The sequence below is a fragment of the Petromyzon marinus genome, chromosome 24 (assembly GCF_048934315.1).
Source record: "Petromyzon marinus isolate PM22_M1 ecotype Great Lakes invasive population chromosome 24, UKy_Petmar_22M1.pri1.0, whole genome shotgun sequence".
Taxonomy (NCBI): Eukaryota; Metazoa; Chordata; class Hyperoartia; order Petromyzontiformes; family Petromyzontidae; genus Petromyzon; species Petromyzon marinus.
The window spans coordinates 8,746,027-8,764,193 of NC_133690.1; positions in this window are offsets into that span (position 1 = coordinate 8,746,027).

The following is an 18,167-nucleotide window of genomic DNA, read 5'->3' on the forward strand; positions in this document are numbered from 1 at the left end:
GTCCATAGGACAACCACCATGGACTTCACACAAAGTGATCCCCATTGTGTCGACCCTTTAGGAACAATGTGGCGAATAAACTCATCGACAGTGAGGCCATGCGGTTACGTGGTATATAACATGGCATTGCGCGTATGCATGTTGAACTTTCTCCGCACCGCACGTAGCCAACCGTGCTAATCGGAGGTGGCGGGGAAGGACAACAAACTAAACACAAAAATCAAGTAATACAGAAATGAGTTTTCAATCTAGATGATTTTAAAGTGCATAGCTCCAGTGGCTTCCTAATATCGGAAGGAAGGGCGTCCGAGATGGCCACAGAAGCGCATCTGAAAGCGCACGATGCAACGATCGCTTTTGTTCGATGGACATTCAAAAGCCGCTGGAAGGATGACTGGGGTTCTGCATACATTACTGCATACGTATTTCAATGTGCGTTTGGCAGCAGTGGTGAGAAATAATGTTTGTTTACCCAGGAAACATCACTCAGTCTCAAACTCTTTCTCCGGATGTTTGGCCATTTCCTGTTTGGATGAAACACGTGTGGGAGAAAACCAGAACTGTACCGGGAGAAAACACACACACATGCGGGGAAACGCGCACAAACTTCGCAAAGAAACGTAATGAAGCTGGGTTTGTAATGACTCCTACAAGACATTTTTTTGTTCACTGCAGGTCAGTGTCTAACTGAGTGGATTAGAGGCATGTCAATCGCACCTACATTGGGCGGCACATTACACGCTCTGCTGACGAACAGACGACGTAAAATAAAAGGATGTGAAATTTATTCACTAGCCACATCTGGCTGCAACACTTTTTTTTCGTACTAGGATCAGCATTTCAGCTGGAGAGGAGTCTGTCTGCCTAGGGCTGCCAAGTCTGCTTTCACAGGACGCCACCGATGGAAAATTTGACAATGGGGAGACAGATTATTGCGCGTGCTCCGAATATATCAATGTGTGCGTGCGTGTATATTACTAACAAGGGGAATGAGAGTGTAGCTGCCCCACGAGCCCCGGCAACCCGGGTTTTGATTCCCTGGTCACGGGCTACCCCTAGGTCGGCTCAACCTCAGATGAGTTCATAGAGCGGATTGTAAACATTGCCACTCGGGAGACAAAGGCGGTCGGGCGTGGTGCTGGCCACCCACCCTCTCGTGTGCTGTGTCGGCCTTCATAGGTGCTACTCGCTAACAGCACTTGCCCCAAGAGTCTATTAAAGGCTATACGGGGGATCTTTGTCTATTACTATTGGAGAGGGGAATCACAAGGGTCAGTGCACAGCGCTACCGGTCCCGGCAACCACAGTTCCAAGTCCCACTCGTGTGTGACATGAGCGGCGAATAGCTGAACCAGGTCCTGGGCCTCCCCTAAGTTGATTCGGCCTCAAATGAGTACTAGGTATGGTATGTGACATCGGCACTGACATTAGAACGGTTGGTACCAGTCTCTGTGAATGACAACCCGTGTACCTCCGTCACTGGCCATCGAACTCGGTTTGCCGGAGGTTCATAGCACACATCGTCACTGCAGTGATCCCAACACCATATCAGTCAAAACTGGGCGTTTGTGTTCGGTTATTGCATGGCATTGTGCATGGCTTTTACGTAAGAATTCAACTGAACGGCAATTGTCTGAAAAGTTGGTCAAAGTTTCCATACTGCCGTCTACTTTTTCGCAGGGTAACGCCTGGCAATAATCACGCGATTTGTATATGGTATATCTGCCAGAGCAACTTAAATAATGTGATCAATGTGTGGGCGTCCATGTGTGTGCCTATATGTCTGTGAAAGGGGGGGTGCTTTGTCTTTGTGTCTATATGTGTGCATGTTAGCGCGTGTTAGCGCGTGTTTCCGCGTTTACATACAACAGGTACTTCTATAGAGAGACAATACGTGCACCTGTAGATGCATACATTTACCCAGTATGTTAGCTTACATTTGTCAATGTTTGCACACATCTGTTGGAGTTGAAGCTTACACGTGCATACCGAAATACAGATATCCTCCCCTTTACCGTCATTGCATATACATCCAAATTGTCTTTTTATTCACAGGTTCTGAGCACAGGACCCAAAGGCCCAGAAACTCCAAATGCCCAGCAACAACCAGCACTACTATCGCAGCCGTAAGAGATACGAGTTAAGTCTCTGCCTGAATTGAGCGAGGGTCATAGTGACTCGGGAAAAGCGACGATGGGATGCAATAAAGTCGAGCTGTGCGAGGGGAGACGCAGTTTGGTGAGGCCGAGTCCTCTACTTATGTACGCTGAACTTCTTTCGCGCCGTACGTAGCCAACCGTGGTAATCGGAGGCACTGTGATTTATGTACATACATTGAACTTATTTTGCACCGTACATATCCAACCATGCTAATCGGAGGCACTGTGATTTATGTACATACATTGAACTTATTTTGCACCGTACATATCCAACCATGCTAATCGGAGGCACTGTGATTTACGTACATACGTTGAACTTCTTTCGCGCCGTACGTAGCCAACCGTGCCAATCGGAGGTGCGAGTGGGGGAAACTGCGTGAATTTGGTAGTAGCGATAGAAGAGCCACAAGGAGGCGACTGACCACCTGCAAGCGAGCGAGCGAGCGGGCGAAGGGAGTCAATCAGCGAGTTCTGGATCATGGATCACCCTGCGATTGGAACGGGGTGCACCATCAAAGGGATCCAATTGACACCCAATGCGCGCTGCATAGAGTGGTAAACATTTTTCAAAAGTAAAGGAGGCTTTGCCACACAAAATAAAAAAAACAAGCTCCTTCCGTGACTCATTTGCCCGTTTTGAAATACGGCCATTCAATGACAGGTCGGAAGAGCAGATTAATGCTTTTGTTATGAATGCAAACGTCATCGATTAAATATGATGGGAGAAATTGTGGAAATGCCAGTCTTAATTGATGTTCGTTTAACACGTAGCAGTCTTTCGCGACCAACATCATCCATACTACAGGTTTGTTGGGTTAGATCGCGTAAATATATCATTGCGTCGTTAAACCCGCCGCCACCCGACACAGCCAATTAGTAAGGTTTGTCACGTAAACAGAACGTGGTAATTATTTACTAGTACAGCACACCGGTGTGTTGGAGAGCAAGTCAAACCTTACTCACTGGCTGTGGTCGAGTGGTGGTGGGTTTAACGCCACTTCTATATTTACGCGATCTTTAAAAAAAAAAACTGTGTTATGGATTACTTAATGTTATGATTGACTGAGGTTTTATGTATATAGTTAAACGTCTCCAGGGTTTTCATCGGAGACAAGTGGTGGCGCACGCCTCTGATCCAGCACTGTGGAGGCAAAGTGGGATCGACTATGTATTTTTAAAAAAAACTAAACTAAATGTCTGTTTTGTTAGCAGGTAAAACAATGTGGCTCTTTTTCAGAAGGGACCTGGCCACGAATGATAGCTCAACCAAGTCGCTAATCATTTGGAAATTAATAGCAGCCAATACAATTTTATTCATGAAAAAAAAAGATGATAATGCACAAAAAGACACAGAGTTCTTGGAAATAATGATTGCGGTATTTGACTGTTTGACATCAGAGAACACACAATAATTACCAGCGATGGTTAGCTGGGCGGTGCTCGCTATGCACGCCTGTTATCCAGCACTGTGGAGGCGGGAGGGTTGGTGGATCACGCAAATGTTGCAAACCTCCCTTCACGTGGTCGTCGAGGTTTAGTGCCACATCCTGGTTTACCAAGAGAAGGTGGTACAGCAAAAATGTGGACTCCACCTGTTCAGTCTCTATGGGATAGAATGTTGCCCCCTCGTACGAGTGGATTTCCTCCAGGTGCTCCAGTTTCCTCCGACATGTATAAACGTGCATTCACTGTCTGAAGACATCTTAATATAGTCTTGGTTCTTTCGGTAAAGTCACGTGGAAGGGAAACAATAAAATAATAAAAATAATAAATAATAAATAAATACAAATTATTGTTTTATATTTTTATTATTTTATTGTTTCCCTTCTACGTGACTTTACCGAAAGAACCAAGAATATGAATCCCTGCAGTCACGAAAGCTTTAAATCACATCTTAATATGTAAAGGATTTCAGAGCTTAGGCAATTCTTGGCAGCACCGGCTGCCGACAGCTTGGTCTGCGGTTCCTTGGCGATTTTGAGATGCAATGAGCAAGAACGACAACGCCACGTACAAAACTAAAACCTAAAACATCACAACATCATTAAGTGCTGCTAGTGATAACCCTACCAAGACTGGCGTGGCACAACTAGGGGGTGGTGCGACCATCACCGCGTCAGGTAAATTTCGTCTTCTCAGGCCTGAATTTTAGTGGCGCGTACCATTACACCACAGCCAGCAGTCTATTGTTCGTACTATTTGGTTATTTCGGTAAAGTCTACGTGACTTTACCGAAGAGTATGAATTCCTGCAGTCACGAAAGCTTCAAATCAAGTCTATTGCTTGTTTAACACGTCGGCTTTTGCGACCAATATCATCCATAACACAGAATATTTTTCCGGGTTAGATCGCTTAAATATAAATGGGTCGTTAAACCCGCCACCACCCAACACAGCCAATTAGTCAGGGTTTGTCACGTAAACAGAACGTGACAATTCGTTACTAGTCCAGCACACCGGTGTGTTGGAGGGCAAAGCCACAACATTTACAATCTGTAAATCTGTAAATGTTGTGGATTTGGGTGGTGGCGGGTTTAACGACACATTTATATTTATGCGATCTAACCCCAATAACAAACCTGTATTATGAAGTCTATTGCTTGTATAGAGTCTATACAAATTACTCACTCTGGTGCATGCAGCTCATATCGCCCAGCAAGGGGCAGTATTGCACAAGCTGGTGCGCACCTGGGATGCGTGAATCACACTGCGGGCTGCCCGTAGTGATTCATCAGGTCTTTTTTTTTGTTTGCGCTCTCCACCCAGTGACACTTAAACGCCAATTGTGCCATCAAGGAAAATACAACACTGTCGTCATCGTCACGATCCATGAGGCAGACAGCCCGTAGATGTCCACCGTACATTTCGTCATTTGTTTCCACTCTCCTCTCTGTCTACTGTGGCAGGTAGTGGCCACGTCCTTCTAGCACCGATCTCTTGTGATGTCATCGTCAAGTCATTTCTCTCTCAGGTCTCTTACTCTCTTAACGGTTCGTTCCATTTTTCCTGAACAACACCAACAATACACTTACATGTTCCTGCTGTTGTCCTTCCTACACGTGTGTAATTTGGCTGCTTTGCTTCTTGATGGTGGCGTAGCTGCTGCTGCTGCTTTCCGGTAGCTAATTGTTTTTGTTCGACCCAATCCCCTGGTTACTCGATCGGGGACGCCGATCTTGTTGACTTATTCTTCTGCTGCGGTCGTCACTTGCATCGGATTTACTATCGTCTCTTTTTTTTTCTTTCTTCACGGCCAAAAGTAACAGCAACCCTTTAGTCCCAAACCCTCCTCATGTTTTTTTTTTATCCAGGCTTGGCAACTGGCTCACTGGATTGTGGACACCCCCACCCCCCCCACGCTCGACGCGGATGGAGTTGAAAAAAAACTAAAATATAATCCACTGCGGTCACGCACATATCACGGCAAACTCTGGTGGGCACGGTGACAACACGCTGTCACCTTGGGTAGTGGGTCCAGACGGAGCTTGGGCGCGGGGGTAGGGAGTCGCTGTTTTGGGACCTTTTTTGGCCAGTTTTAAAAGTATGAAGAAATAACGATCGGCTTTTCCCATTTTGGAAATAAAACAGGTGTTGAGACGCTCAACCGCGAAATAGATACCTATTGCAAGGCATCAAGCCTGCGTTAGCCGCACGTACTGGTGGCAAAACATGCAAACAAACATGCTCTGATTATAATATATGCATTTCACTTATTGGCCTACACTAGAGACAGCCTTCTTTATGTGGCCTTGTCTCACCGGTGTTAGACCAGAGAACGCCAAAAGATGACCAGTACAAAGACAATGCAAGTATCAGAACACTTATAGAACACTCATAGCTCGTATGTTTGGACGTTTTAACACCTGTTTCATTGCCAGGAAGGGTAAAACTTATTCATATTTTTCATCATCAGTTCGATATTGGGGCCACGAAGAAAATGTTCCATAAACACAGCTACCGATGTCTGGCTCATCGTTACACACGAAGCAAAAGCGTCGCCCGGCACACACAAAACCCAGCAAGGGCATGCCCGGTTGGTCATCGCCGTATTGCAGCACATAGGCCAGCGGTGGAAATGTCCACATTGCTACGCCATCCACAGGATGGGCCCTAGCACTGACTCGCGTTTGGTTATTGAGTCGCAAGAACGCAACGCTGGCCTTCAGCTGCACTATTGCATCATCTGTTTTCGTCAGGTCACGTGTTTTTTTGTTCACCTATGTCAAAGGTCACGTGTGTTACATAGCTCCGATTGACTTGGGTACATTGGACAATTCTTAAGGCAAGTGCTATGACTGACAAATAAAGTTTTCTTGCATATTCCGGGAAAGTGCATCAGACGCTTGCACGCAAGCGTCCGCTGCAATAAAAGTTTAGCAGTCGCAGTATTGAAAAACGTGGTTTCATTTGGAAACAAGTTTACGACGATCAGGTTGTACGACGATCAAATATGTTTGGCCCGGTTGACGCGAGACCTCGGAAGCATCAACATGTTCGTGAGAATGCATGGTGCTCGTGCTTTGAGATGCAGTCGTATGAAGGTGCTTCATGAATGCATTTTCGTTATAAGGCGAGCGGTGGTGGTGCATTTCTGTAATCGAGGCCTGTGGAGGCACGGGTTGGTGTATCACACAAATGTTGCCTTTCCCGTGGGTATCGACGTGCCATTCCCCACCTCGCCAGGAAGCGAGATGTTAACTACCTCGCCTGGTATGCAGGAGGACATGGGTTCGATCCCAACCCTGACGCCTGTGGAGTTTTCTACAGGTCCTCCGGTTTTTTTCCATCCGCGTTTAGAAACATGCATTTAGAGTATTATGCTGCTAAATTACCATGTGATAAGCCACTCCGTCGAGCTATCATTTGCGGCCACGTCGCTTCTGAAAAAAAGCTATATAGCTTAGTGGACCTTACCTGGTTAAAATAAAAAAATATATTCTTTAGGCTTTTAAAATATGGACTCCCAAGTGTTCCGTCTGTATGGGATATAGTGTTTCTCCCTCTCACTCGTGGGTTTTCTCGTGATGCTTCACTTTCCTCCCACATGTAAACACTTATTAATTGGCCAAAAACACCTTACGGTATAGAGGACTGCAGAGCTTTGGCAGGGGAATTTGACACCAGGTCACCCTGCGAATGCCTTTCCCAATCGCCTGTGGTGCCTCCTCTGAGCTGGTTTCTCTCATCCAGAGCGAGCGAACATTGTCGGCGGCGAGTTACAAGTTGAAATTGTTAGAATAATCAACTTCAACGGGAACAACAAAGCCTTCCACGAACCGTATATCGTTTCAATTTAACTAAATTAGTCTACTCACATTTGGTCTTCATTCACTACGTGCCTTCGATGATAGCCAACTTGTTCTGTCTCGCGATGGGCATCGTTTCGTTAATTACCAAACTGATTTAGAATAAAGGGGCTCCGCTCCCTTTTAGGTCGATGCCAGCTGGTGGCTTTCCAGGTTTCGAGTCGATTTTGAAATCAACCACATTTCTGACAGATGGAGCCATGAATCACGTGGATATCACCAGCATGAGAAAGGTGCCATTGGGCAGCGCCTGACAATTCGCGCGCGCGCGCACACACACACGAACAGAGACAAAGCTCTCCTGTTTAGCCTTAAAAGGCTGCAGGGGAAATGTTTTATTAGTGAGCTCCTGTTAGGGACTGAAATGGTAATCGAGGTGCTCGCGTCGAGAGAGCGCCTCATGCCATTGTCGTCGTCCGCCCCAGGTCTGATGTGTACACACAGCACCAGGTACGCATTCAAAGTCGAGTTGATCCAACTTAGACCCAGGATAACTTCAGATACCACTTGAAACCACTTGCCTTTTGATGTGCGAGGAACGTTCTGCGAACAATCGCAACAGGATTCCTCACACACACACATATAAACGCAACATGATATCAAGATCAATAAGTCATCATGACCACCACACCCCGCGGAATGCTTTCCAACCTCCACCAACTCCCGCAGCTGTTGAGCAGTATACGGACGACCTCCACGATCTCCCTTCACAGTCTCCCACATCTGCTCTTGGGTTATTCCCCTTGATCGTCGGCCTCATGCAGTCCACTCGAATGCGCCTGTCCCAACGTCCACCAGCCCTCCCACATCCTGTTGACATATTCGTTTTAGAGTATTTGTCTGTAATGAATGGCCACGTGATAAGCTACGTCGATGGGCTGTCATTTGTGGCTATGTCGCTTCTGAAAAAAAGAGCTGTATTCTGCATTTGTTTCTCTGATGTGTTACGGCTGTCACGGAAACTGCGTGCTTGTATTGATAAAACCCGACTGAAGAGCTTCTTAGCTCACAGGGTACTTCAAAATAAACTGAACCGAACTGAGCTCAGTGGGCCTTTCCTGGTTAAATAAAATTTAACAAAAATGGTTAGTTTAGTTTTTAGTTCAGTACAATAGTCACCCTGTGTCCGTTTAACGTGTCTGCAACTTCATTGCAATTGTGCCACGGTCTATTTGCTTCGTGGCTGCATTTTATTCTATTTGTTTTTACTTTTGTACACGTTGGTGACACGGGTCACTCTTGCAAATGAGACTCATTTCCGATCGTTGTATTTCTCACCTGATTAGACAAGTCACACGTCGCTATCCAAGCGTGACCATTTTGTACGCCTCATAATTTCTACAGCACTCATCTGCTACGCTCCCTTGCGGACTCATGCATCGCTTCACCTGCCTTGCCACGAAGTTCCCATCGTCCGTCTCAGACACCTTTGCTCAAATGCCAGCAAAATCTAGTGTCGTGCTTCTTAGGCTGCTTTTGCTCTGACCCACACAGTAATACAGCAATACATACTAAAGTATTTAAACTATTTTTTTATTATACCAGGCAAGGCCCACTGAACTATATCGCTCTTTTTCAGAAGCGACCTGGCCACAAATGATAGCTCAACGAAGTGGCTTATCACCTTGAAATTTATAGCAGCAGCCAAATACTCTGAACGCAACGTTGATTCTAAACGTGGAGGGACAAACCGGAGGACCTCGAGAAAAATCCACAGGCGTCAGGGTTGGGATCGAAACCATGACCTCCTGTATAGCATGAGAAGTAGTTAACGTCTCCCCACTGTGGTTCCATACATACATACCATACATACAATACATACAATACATATACAGCAATACAGAAATCACCCTGCCTAAAATCCACTATTCGTTAGACTAAGGCTTATATCTCTTCTCTTCCAAAGTGGTTTCCATAGCCCGTCAAAATCTCGGCGGCCTCTTGATCTCCTTCTCACGGAAATGTGAAATTTCCATCGCTGGCTAAAGACTGGACTGCCAGCATCCATAAGCACTGCCCCATGTCATGCCAACATTTGAAATGTGCCCCGTCAAATCTCCTTATATTTTACTCCAACGATTGGGTCATATTCAGATCTCAAGAACCTGAATTATTTTCGTTCATAATAACAACAGGAACAACACACTAGAATAATCAGAACATTTTATTTTCGTTGTTGCCCCAGCTTACCTAGGACATGGGTACAGCTATTGTCACCGGCTCACTCAGTCACTCACAATGAGATGTACGACCGATATAGTACACGTTGTGTAATATTTAAATAAAATAATATGAGCAACAAAGAAGTGATTGTTCAGGCCGTGTGGCGGGTTTGATGTTTGCAAGCCCCGCAGGGCTGTCATGTCACCGAGTGACACCGTATTTCTGGGCTGACATCACCTCAACTCAGACACACCTGTAATCACATCTCACAGCCAAGCCAAAAGGTATGGCTATGATAATAATATAATTATTACTTACCTATCCAGGGGAGCCACACTGAGCCGTAGGACAATTTTTTTTCCAGGAGGGTCCTGCTACATTGGGTTTTGTTTTAAGATGTTAACGGCCAATTAATGAGCGTTTATTATACGAGTGGGAGAAAACCGGGGCACCCGGAATAAAAACCCATGCACGCAAAGGGGGCAATGCTCTGTCCCTGTACAGATGGAAACAGATGGCGATTAGTCGCATTTCTGTTCCGCCTTCTCCTGGCGAGTCGGGGTATGGCACCTCCTCGACGCCCACAACGTTTGCGCAGTAATCCACCAACCCCACGCTGCCTCTACGGTGCCGGGTTACAGGCCACGTGCGTAGCCACCACCGCCCCTGGCTGCACTTAATCTGACGATGCAGTCCACTTCGAAACAATGTTGGGAAATTAGGCCACTCTTTCAGGCCCGAAAGGTGAGGGTGCAGCCCTGCAATCACTTGCTCACGTCCTTGCTGGTGGAAAGGCCTCCACTTAGAGGGAGCTCTCAAGAGAGCTCCCTCTGTACGGGCAGTTTGGCCTACGCTTCTTACGTTGGTCAGACATCTTGGAAGAGGTGTGCGTAACCCACTGCACCCCACCACAAGTGGCCTGCTGATCGACTGTGCAGTGTACCCGTCTGTACTGCCGAGTGGACAGAGGCCGGCGGGATTTAATAAACTCGCACCGTTGTTTCAACAGCCGCGACCGGAGATCGAACCAGCGGACCGATGGATTGCAAGTCCAGCGTGCCAACCATCACAGCGGCTTTTTATTTTTTCAGAACGAATGGCCCTCGAATTGTTTCGGGAGACTCGACCGCACGCGCCACTTTCCCGGACTAAAAAATAAACTACCTGTTGTGTTCATCTTCTTGGTTATTTCGGTAAAGTCACGTAGAATGGAAATAAAAGAATAAAAATAAAACATCATAAAATAAAATTCTCACGACGTTTCAGCCACAACACAAGTAGCCTTCCTCAAACGTCGTGAGAATTTTATTTGATTATGTTTTATTTTTATTATTTTATTTCCCGTCTACGTGACGATACCGAAAGAACCAAGAATATGAATCCCTGCAGTCACGAAAGCTTTAAATCGAAATTTACCTGTTGTGTTGTCGCTCAGAGACTACCTGTTGAGTCAACGCGCGTCCAGCATTTAATTACAGGGACTGTCAAGTTGTGGAACTCTAAAAATGCACGTGTCAGGGAGTTGAGGGACCGCACCACAAGTTCGGGCAGACGTCATCAAATGTTCAGGGGCAGGCTGAGTGACTCTTGCCTGAATAATTATCAGGCGTGGCCTTGGCGACTTTTCGAGGACGCCGACCTGAATTTTGAGTCGTCCCTGAACAGCCTCGATCATGTCACGTGATTTGATGAGATGTGATGTCAACGAATTTTGAGATACCGTGACACATTATTGCCCTATACATGCATGTGTTTATACATATATTTGTTTGTTTTCTTATTTGCCTCAACTAATTTTTCGTTAAAAAAAACAAGAAAATATAGATACATTCCATCTGCAATACGATGTTAATGCACGTGTAACATAAGAACTTCAGAGATACAAACTGTAGAGGGCTTCTTATTTATCGCTTGTTGGCGTACAGCTACGACTTTAATGACAAAGTCACTTGCGATGTCTAACTATATAGCGAGATGACTACATAGCGGCGCCGACGACGAAGAGACGACAGCGACGGTGATAACAGCGATGACGGCGAGGACCCCGAACCCCACGGCGCCCAGAACTGCGTTCCACTCCGCCTTTTATCCCCTAGCGTGGCCACGCCCCGCCCCTGGCCACGCCCTGCCCCTGGCCACGCCCCTCTTCTCTAACTCTTCCGCGGGTTCTGGGACCTTCTGGATAGATCTCCTCCTTGACCCTTGGCCTAGTTTTTACGCCTCTCGCATACATACTCTGTCCTGTAGGTTGTGTGCTGTTCTCCCACCCGTAATTAGCCCTTGCGGCCGCCAGTCGGCGCACTGACACTACACATGTATGCAGAACTTCTATCGCACCATACATAGCCAACCGTGCTAATTGGAGGTGTACAGGGCAGCCTGACTATGCAGATCAAGATGTCTCCCTAGTCCATGAGCGATGGCACTCACATCTGACGACAGCACTACTACGTCAGCTTTGGAAATTCCATTTAACACGTAGGCTTTCACGACCCATATCATCCATAACAGAGGGTTTTTTGGGTTAGATCGCGTAAATATATAAATGTGTCGTTAAAACCCGCCACCACCCGACACAGCCAACTAGTAAGGGTTGTCACGTAAACAGAACGTGGCCAATTCGTCACCAGTACAGCACACCGGCGTGTTGGAGAGCCAAGCCACAACATTTACAAACTGAGTACGACGTTTCGCCAGTAATCACAACTAGCTTTATCAGGCAACAGCCAGATTTGTGGAGAAGTCCATCTGTTTTATTCCTTATATAGAGGCGTAGATGTGGTGACCACACTTCTGCACTCTTGCACAAAGTGGGGGGGGGGGGGGGGATTACTGAGCCAACGTACATTATGTATGTGCTTTATGCGAGCCCTTTGAACTTGTCCTTCCTGTCTATTGTGTTTATTAAAATAGCGTACCAACGGTAATCCCTATTGAAGCACGCTGCCCTTTGTAGGCATGCATTTAAATAATGTATTATTTGATTATTAGCTTCCACGCAGCACTAAGGCGGTAGCTATCCGAACGGTTAAAGTTATTTTCATTTCTTTCAATTTCGATAGATTCTCTAATTTGTCTTGGCCAATAGTAGCTAGTTTTGCACAAAACTTCAACATTATCAAAATCAATTGAATGTCCTTGTTGGCACGCGTGTCCTGCTACTGCTGACAGTTGTACTTTTTGAGAATGTAATATTCCTCTGATGTTCTTTTAGTCTCTTGCTGAGCATTCATCCTGTTTGCTCAACATAACATTTACCAGACGTGCAGTTAATCCTGTACACACCTTATGTTGATAGCTTCGGTAATACTGTACATATTTTGTACCAGATATTAATTTCTGTATTTTATGTACCGTGCCAAATCTGACTCGGATGTTTTGTTTTTCCAAACATCTGGCTAGTTTATCAGTTACTCCTGGAATGTACGGTATTTTGATCGTCTTAATTACTTGGACAGTTTCAATGATCGTGTTATTTTATTTGGTTTTGGCATTCAATGCCCTGTTGATTTGTGCATCATTGTAACAGTTTATTTGCAGTGCTTCTTTAACATGTTGAATTTCACTTCTCAGACTGTCACCATCTGACATTTTCTTAGCTCGATGAATGAGCGTCTTGATAAGAGCAGATTTCTGTGCAGGGTGATGGCGTGACTGCATTCAGATAGGCGTCAGTATGCGTTTTCTTTCGGTAAACACTGTGTGTTATTTGACCATTTCGACCCCGTCCGAGCAGAAAATCCAGAAATGGTAGAGTTCTGTCAGCTTCCACTTCCATGGTGAACTGGATGGATGGGTTTTGCGAGTTGAGATTATTTAGAAATGCGTGCAGTGTATCTTTGCCGTGTGGCCAGACCGCCAATGTGTCATCCACATATCTAAACCGAGCAGATGGTTTTAGTGTGCAGCCCACCGGTGTGTTGGAGAGTAAATCCACAACATTTACGATTTACTCTCCAACACACCGATGGGCTGAAGTAGCAACTAATTGGCGCGTTGTTTACGTGGCAAACATTACTGGCTGTGTCGGGTGGTGGAGGGTTATGACACATTTATACTTACGCAATCTAACCCAAATACCTTTATTATGAAGTTCCCACAGAGCCATAGTCATTTCACGGACTTCACAAGGATAACATTCTCAGTTGACTTCTGACTAAAATGTGCCCTTGTGACCTTGTGTTTATCAGTCAATCGCTCATCAAGATGCAGATCATTACGAATACCACTCGTGTGAGGAATTTGTTGAGTAATGTCTTTGCAATAAACATAAAATGTGCTTTTATGCAATGCTGGGTGTGGTGTTGCATACCTACGATTCACAGTATTGCGAGCGGCAGTGGTTAGGAGGTAGCACGGTAAGAAGGTTGTTTACACATCTGCAAAATTACTTTGAGTATTCTCCCTTCGTATGCGTGGGTTTTTCCCAGAAATTACATTTCTTTGCTCCACGTGATATCCAGAACCACCTCCACTTTGTTTCCCAGGGTGTGATATTTGTTGTTGCTATAGAGATCTGCATACGATTCCTCGTGTGTTTCTATCGTAAGCTATGATTCCAACTTCCTCCCATTGCAACCGTATGTAACTTACCGGTTGTATGCAGTACTTCATTTTTCTGCATTATTAAAAAAAAAATATTTAAAAACTTGTAACATGCCACGCGTGAATTTTCTCGCTCTCGTGAGGAACCACAGGAAAGCGGGAAGGTTGCCATGCAATGAGCTGGCTCCACCAATTGCCCAAGTTCTGTAGTCCTCTTTATATGAAGGTGTTATCGGACAATTATTGAGTGTTTACATGTGGGAGGAAACCGGAGCACCTGGAGAAAATCCACGCGTAGATGGAGGAAAGACTCTATCCCATCCAGACTGAACAGGTGGAGTCCACATTTTTGCCGTACCACCTTCTCCTGGTAAGCCAGGATGTGGCACTAAACCTCGACGACCACGTGAAGGAAGGTTCGCAACATTTTCGTGATCCACCAACCCTCCCGCCTCCACAGTGCTGGATAACAGGCGTGCATAGCGACCACCGCCCAGCTAACACAAGCCATCGCTGGTAATTGTTCTGTGTTCTCTGATGTCATACAGTCAAATACCGCAATCATTGTTTTCCAGAACTCTGTGTCTTTTTGTGCGTCTGCTTTTATTCATCGTACATTTTTGTTTCCGGTCGCTCCCTCTCTCTCTCCGTTATTACTTTCCTCCCTACTTTCAGTGCACGGTCCATTTCAATGCAAGGTAAACGCACTTCCCCTCTCGGTGCTGTATACAGATAAGGACAGCTCCGACACCCAGATGGAATAACTGTGGACATTTTCAAAGAGTGGAACCGGTGGTTTAAGCAACATTTAGCAGCCCTTTATACTAAATGCTCACGCGAATCTTCAAATACCGCAATTGTAGAACAATATACCCTCATTGATCTGTTACGAAGCAGAGCTGAAGGTAATTTTAAAGGATTATGGACCCATTTACCTCATGTCACGTGCATATATCGCTCTGGTTGTGCAGTTATAAGTTATTCATACTTGGACACTTGCATTGCCTGTGAACTGTTCGCCTTTTGGCGTTCCTGGTCTAACATTGGTGAGACGAGACCATAAAGAAGGCGTTCGCTGGTGTAGGACAATCAGTTCCAAAGACAATTGCATGCATTATATCAGAGCATGTTTGCGTGTTTTTCCACAAGTAAGTGTGTGTTTCATGCAGACTTGATGCCTGGCAATAGGAATATATTGCTGTTTGAACATCTTACCACCTCCTGTTTTATTGCCAGAAAGGCTAAAGACCACATTCTTATTTTTTCCATCATGTTGATACTGGCAAAAAGGTCCCCAAAACAGCTCTCATCCTGGTCCTGCTACTACCCAACCCCGCCATCAGCTCCGAACAGATCCCCCTATCACTACCCCAACACCTATCACAACCCCAATTCATCCTTAACCTCTTCCGCCTTTTATACTGTCACCATCACGACACCACCACTTGAAATAACCCCACTCTTCATCGCAACCACTATCATCTTACGTACGATTTTTTTTTTATAATTGCTGCAAAGCGCCTTGGAATATGGCGCTATGTAAATCTCTACAAGAGAAGATGATAAAAAAAAGCAACGGACCAGTATGCCTGGCGCACGAAATGTGACAATGTGTGCATACCGCCAGGCTATGACACGTGGCCAAGATGCACGCAGGCTGGGACACAAGCCGACAAGTCAATCTCAAGAAGCTTGGAGAGACCACAGCCAGGAGAGAGAAAACGCTCGCGTGGTTATCAACCGCCGTGGAGATGGAGTGATGAGATCGGAACCGTGTGCGAGACGTCGTCGTGACGGCATGGAGGCTCGGGTTGAACGATTAATCGATTCGAAATCGCAATTTGAAACAATGCGATTAGCAAATCGCAAAGGCTGCGATTTTTGACGATTTGAAAAGTCCTATTACTTTACATCATTAGACCTCCTTTTGCCAGTACCAAAATGTAATAATAGGGTTTTTCCCCTTTTTTCTGGCAACAAAACTGAAACCTTTTTTTACATGGATTCATGTCTGCATTAACCACAATACCTACAGTCAAAATGCAAACAAAAAACATACTATGTTAATATATGCATTGTCCTTGAAACTGATTGGTCCACACCAAGGGACGGCTTTCTTTTGAGCCTCGACCCAATTGGCGTCATCTGGTCGAGCACCAATTGGATCGAGGCTCAAAAGGAAGCCGTCCATTGGTGTGGACCAATCAGTTTCAAGGACAATGCATATATTATCATAGTATGTTTTTGTTTGCATTGTGACTGCAGGTATTGTGGTTAATGCAGACATGAATCCTCGTAAAAAGGTTTCAGTTTTGTTGCCAGAAAAAAGGGGAAAACCCCTATTATTATCCTATTACTTTCTTAGCGGACTTGTTTTATCTTTTAATATTAGAACTATCTTTATTTAACTTAACAATTGTTCTATGTTTGATTGTTCTATTTCAAATAAAACATTTAAATAAATACATGTTGGAAGAAATTCATATATGTTAAGTTATCATACTTGCATTAGAATGAATAGAGCAGTTCATATTTTTGTGGTATCACGTGGCAATGCTCCATCACGTGTTTTAAATCTATTACACAGTGAATATTGAACTGAAGCTTGATTTAAAAAAAAAAATTAATCGCAAATCAAATCGCAATATCTGTCACAAAAAAAACGCAATTAGATCTTTCCCCCAAAATCGTTCAGCCCTACTGGAGGCACAGAGATGGTTCGCGAAAAATTAACAACAACAAATAACGAAGCCACACGACTACGGCGTTCCCTCGTCCTTCGCGGCGAGGGAACCGTTCCCGAGAAGGTCGTGAATAGCACATCTCGCAGACAATGACATCGGCCTACGAAAACCTACCTCTTGAATGAATTACCTTCAGTAAATGCGTCGTGAATAGCACATCTCGCAGACAATGACATCGGCCTACGAAAACCTACCTCTTGAATGAATTACCTTCAGTAAATACGTCGTGAATAGCACATCTCGCAGACAATGACATCGGCCTACGAAAACCTGCCTCTTGAATGAATTACCTTCAGTAAATGCGTCGTGAATAGCACATCTCGCAGACAATGACATCGGCCTACGAAAACCTACCTCTTGAATGAATTACCTTCAGTAAATGCGTCGTGAATAGCACATCTCGCAGACAATGACATCAGCCTACGAAAACCTACCTCTTGAATGAATTACCTTCAGTAAATGCGTCGTGAATAGCACATCTCGCAGACAATGACATCGGCCTATGAAAACCTACCTCTTGAATGAATTACCTTCAGTAAATGCGTCGTGAATAGCACATCTCGCAGACAATGACATCGGCCTACGAAAACCTACCTCTTGAATGAATTACCTTCAGTAAATGCGTCGTGAATAGCACACCTCGCAGACAATAATATCGACCTACGAAAACCTACCTCTTGAATGAATTACCTTCAGTAAATGCGTCGTCAATAGCACATCTCGCAGACAATGACATTGGCCTACGAACACCTACCTCTTGAATGAATTACCTTCAGTAAATACGTAAATAAATCGATTAAATCCAAGAAGATCATCATAACTCAAAATTATAGAAATTGGTTATCATGAACATGAAGTAAATACTAATACACGTAAAAATATTAAATAATAGTACAGTGAGCGAAAAAAGTATTTGATCCCCTGCTGATTTTGTACGTTTGCCCACTGACAAAGAAATGATCAGTCTATAATTTTCATGGTAGGTTTATTTGAACAGTGAGAGACAGAATAACAACAAATACATCCAGAAAAACGCATGTCAAAAATGTTATAAATTGATTGGCATTTTAATGAGGGAAATAAGTATTTGACCCCTCTGCAAAACATGACTTAGTACTTGGTGGCAAAACCCTTGTTGGCAATCACAGAGGTCAGATGTTTCTTGTAGTTGGCCACCAGGTTTGCACACATCTTAGGAGGGATTCTGTCCCACTCCTCTTTGCAGACCTTCTCCAAATCATTAAGGTTTCG